The following is a 4,541-nucleotide window of genomic DNA, read 5'->3' on the forward strand; positions in this document are numbered from 1 at the left end:
GAAGGTGTGTCCAAACTTTTGGCCTGTACTGTATATTTATAAGTCCTCTTTTTGGGGAAATTGTCTTCCTGTTGCATGGCCCTTTGCAGGTTTGCTGAAATAATTGGATTGTTTTAGAAACATAATCTAGTTCCAAAGAGAGTAAAATTAGAATTAAAGTGTAACTGGATTATAACAAAGGTTGTGAACAAAGTATGATTTTGTGGGTGAAGGTCTGTAAACAGGCTTGTAATCGGACAATACAATGTGGATGAATTCCTAAATGTGCATTTGCTTTTTAACTTCAGGTTAATTTGTCATTTCAACTACAGCTGAAATGATATTTGGTTTCAGAAAAAACATAAGGATGTTATGTTTTGGGTTGTGTGGGTAGATTAAATAACCAGAATGAAATAGAAATACAATACATGAGTTTGTAAAAGAAAGAAAAGTGCATCATTTTCACTTCAATGCAGAAATTCACACTTAAACTGTGTCATGTCGGTTTGAAGATGTAGGGAATATTGTAAAACATGAGCCAAAAACACAGCAACCCACCTACAGCTTAATCAGGTTTTGCCTCTGACGGTCCAGCAAAATAAAACTATGTCTGTAACAATGTAGGTTTTCTGAAAAAAATTAAATAACTTTGTTGCTGGTACATTTAAATGACATACCTCCTTTTATTACCACAGATTGTCAGACTTGTCAGTTTACCTCAAATGTTAAGCCAGCACTTGATAAGGATATTTGAGAGGGCCACTGTGTCCATCCCTCAGAACTAAAGTCATGGCTAAGTAAGGAAGAAGAACTTGGGTTAAAAGTGTGTTAAAACATTCTGTGTGCTGAAGGAGGAGTCAGAAAGAAAGCCAGACATATTGTCCTGGTCCTGAAGAGGTTTGGCAGTGAAAATGAAAAATGTTCTCCCTCCAACAGGTGCAGTAAAAGTCCAGGATGGCGGATAGTGCTGGAAAAAGTCCCAGCATGGGGTTGTAAAAGTGTGAGATGATGTAAATCAATAGACTAAAATACGTCATCAGAGATTGTAAACAACAGGAAACTTTCTGCACTTGAATTTTACATGATTTTGAAAGACTTGCGTAGAATTGGTATATGTACAAGTCAAAAGTTGAATAAATCCTGAAAGAAAATGTGTTTTGTTCTAGAGTATATGTAGGTGAAAGTTTGAAGTTGTCCTCTTAAGTGTTTGGTTGTGATAACCTCTATATTGTTCTGTTGCTGTTCTGGTATCAGATCTGACCATTATCCCCCCCCCGTCTCTTTCCACTCCCATCCAAAGCAAACAGAGAACGCTTTCATTGGCTGTTTCAAAGGTCGCAACGTAGAATCAGTCTGATACGGAGACCTGATTGACCTTCAAACCATTTTCACGTTAATAACTACCAAACTAATTTAAGTCATGCAGGGCAGAAGAGCGTCTAAAACAGCAATCAGACAATGAAGCCCAAAATGTTTCAGATAAACCTTGGAGACACGTCAATATTTTTTGAGCATCTGAACTGTGGGCATATGAATAGGCCTGTTTAGTCTCTTGTTAGTCTGGATCAACAGGGCATTTTCAGGAAAGGCAAAGCCTTAAATCCGGCGTGATGTCAGGCTTCTGCTCTCGGTGTGTTGCCAACTCCCTTCGCTACAGGAAACGACATCGACAAACTTCAAGCTAGCGAGCTACATGCTGAAAATGGCAAGTTTTGAAGGAGATTTGGATGGTGCAACAAGGCAGGCCTGTTTTGTTCTTTCAGGGAATCATTGTAAAGATTTACAAAGAATATGTTTAGGTCATTTCCTCTCGAACTGGGACGTTTTGGGACCGAGTGGTGGAGTTGCTGCGGCTGAAGTACACACGGTGATACACTGGTTTAAATAAATGCACACAACCCAGAGGGTTTTTGTTGTGTCTATTGTTGACAGATATTACAAATAAAAGCAAGAGTATTAGGGAGTCTCAGTGTTGTGTTTGGATTGTTGTTGATGGGGCAACAATTTGTTGAAATTTGGCTAAATTTATTTTTCTGTTCTTTAATTTGCTTTACTGTCTTTTAGCCTAGCTTAGCAGAAAAGTCTGCCGTAAAAACACTTGCTTTTTCAACTTTTTAAAATCTCTAAATCCTTGGTTTGCCTAAAACAAGTTATATTCTCTTAGAATAGCTCTAAGAATGGAAGACAAATATAGGCCTACTAAATAATGAAGTAATCTATTTACAACTAAATATTCAAATCAAACAGGTTGGAGGAATCTGTAAAGTCAGTAGAGCTGGGAGCAGATAAAACAACGAAAAGGGAACAAAAGCCACAACACAGGTGTTTGGCGGTGAAGAGGTCTGCCAAAACTCTGGCTGCTGCTCTGGCTTATATGCACGGGGCTCTTTTGTGTGCAATGCTGCGGATTAGTGTCTGACAGTAGTGCAGGCCTGGAGACAGAAAACAGATCAACAGCAGGGTGGAAAAAACCAACATTTTTCTTGTTTCCAAATGCACTCTTTTCTAGAAAATTATTAAAACTTGATTTTAAGAAAATAAGCACTTATTGACTTGATAAATGTTTTGCTAGGTGGACTGTTCCAAAAAAATAACATAAAACTGACCTACATTATTAGATATAATTGAAAGAACAAGCTCACCAGATCGCTCAGTTTTATCATTTTATTGCTTTGAAAGTTGGTGAAAAGATTGCCCTGTGGGCCGTACACAGTACCCAGGGGGACGCCCACGTCAGTCCATAAAGTTCACAGTGGTGGGAGGCTACAGTAGGCACGGCTTTAAATAAATATACTGTATATATATATATATAGAGTCCCCTGAAGGGGCCAAACCAGAGAGTAAAGTGCAAACTTTTAGATTAACCTCCACAGAAACACCAGCTGCGCCTCAGTCCTTTCACTCTGAGAAAGCAGAAAAGATCAGTCAGGAGTCTTGTGGTGACGACTTTTTGGATGGGAGCTTCAGCTAAAAGCACCAAGTGTGAATAAAAACCTTTGAGGTTACAGGCAACAGAACCATCCAGGGAATATTAGCAGAGTATTATCGTATAGAAAACAAGTAGAAGGAACCACATCTGTCCTGCTGGAAAAAGTCAACATCGTCTTTATGAGAATATGTGCAGTTATCAGCTCTTATTCTAGTATAAATTATAAAGTGTCACTCCAAAATGAGATATGCATCATATGTAAAAGTTTTAGACTAATAATATCCTACACAAAGGAAGAAATGGAAAGCTAACTTAATATCATGACAATAGGAAAACAGCACTTTGGAATCAAACTCTTCATTTCAATTAGTTAGAAAACAAAACAAAAAAAATACTGGGGAAACATTTCCCCTTTCTCCATATATTTTTTTCAAAAAGGCTACAATAAATTACTAGAAAATCTTACTAAAATAAAACTTAAAAACACACCCAGCGGGGGAGCAAGCTCATGATGCAACTTAAATACAACCATTCAGAAACACAAATAATAAAGGGAGACTGGAAACACTGTAAGATGAAGACAACCAAAGTTGGGTTTCGTTGAGAACATAATTTGGTTTGTGTATGTATATATATATATATATATATATATATATATATATATATATATATATATATATATATATATATATATATATATATATATATACACACACAAACACAGTCGTGAATCAGTTAACTACAAATGACAACATAATGTCTCTGTGTTCTTGTCATTGTGCAAAAAATTTGCCCTCAAAGAAGCCGTCGTTTTTTAATAAATTATCGGTCTAATTGACCAAATTTAGTTCCTGAGGCTCCTCAATTCTGAGAATTATTTTTGTCAAAAAGGGTCACATGGGAAAATTTATTTTGAGAAACAATAACAAAACCACTGGCATGAAATAGAGGCTTGTGGTGCTTCTCACTTCCTTTAAATTGCAACCCTGGCTCCTCCACTTGCTTCCTTTCCTTTCGTCAGCTGTGTGGGCGGAGTTAGCAACAGCTTTCAGCTGCACGGTTTCGGGGAAGGCTGCTCTCGTTGTATCCTCGCTCACAGCTCCTCAGAGATCCCTCCTCCATCCTCGCTTATAGCTCCTCAGAGATCCCTCCTCCATCCTTGCGCATAGCTCCTCAGAGATCCATCCTCGCTCATAGCTCCTCAGAGATCCCTCCTCCGTCCTTGCTCATAGCTCCTCAGAGATCCATCCTCGCTCATAGCTCCTCAGAGATCCATCCTCGCTCATAGCTCCTCAGAGATCCATCCTCGCTCATAGCTCCTCAGAGATCCCTCCTCCGTCCTTGCTCATAGCTCCTCAGAGATCCATCCTCGCTCATAGCTCCTCAGACATCCCTCCTCCGTCCTTGCTCATAGCTCCTCAGAGATCCATCCTCCGTCCTTGCTCATAGCTCCTCAGAGATCCATCCTTGCTCATAGCTCCTCAGAGATCCCTCCTCCGTCCTTGCTCATAACTCCTCAGAGATCCATCCTCGCTCATAGCTCCTCAGAGATCCCTCCTCCGTCCTTGCTCATAACTCCTCAGAGATCCCTCCTCCGTCCTTGCTCATAACTCCTCAGAGATCCATCCTTGCT

The sequence above is a fragment of the Perca flavescens genome, chromosome 24 (assembly GCF_004354835.1).
Source record: "Perca flavescens isolate YP-PL-M2 chromosome 24, PFLA_1.0, whole genome shotgun sequence".
Taxonomy (NCBI): Eukaryota; Metazoa; Chordata; class Actinopteri; order Perciformes; family Percidae; genus Perca; species Perca flavescens.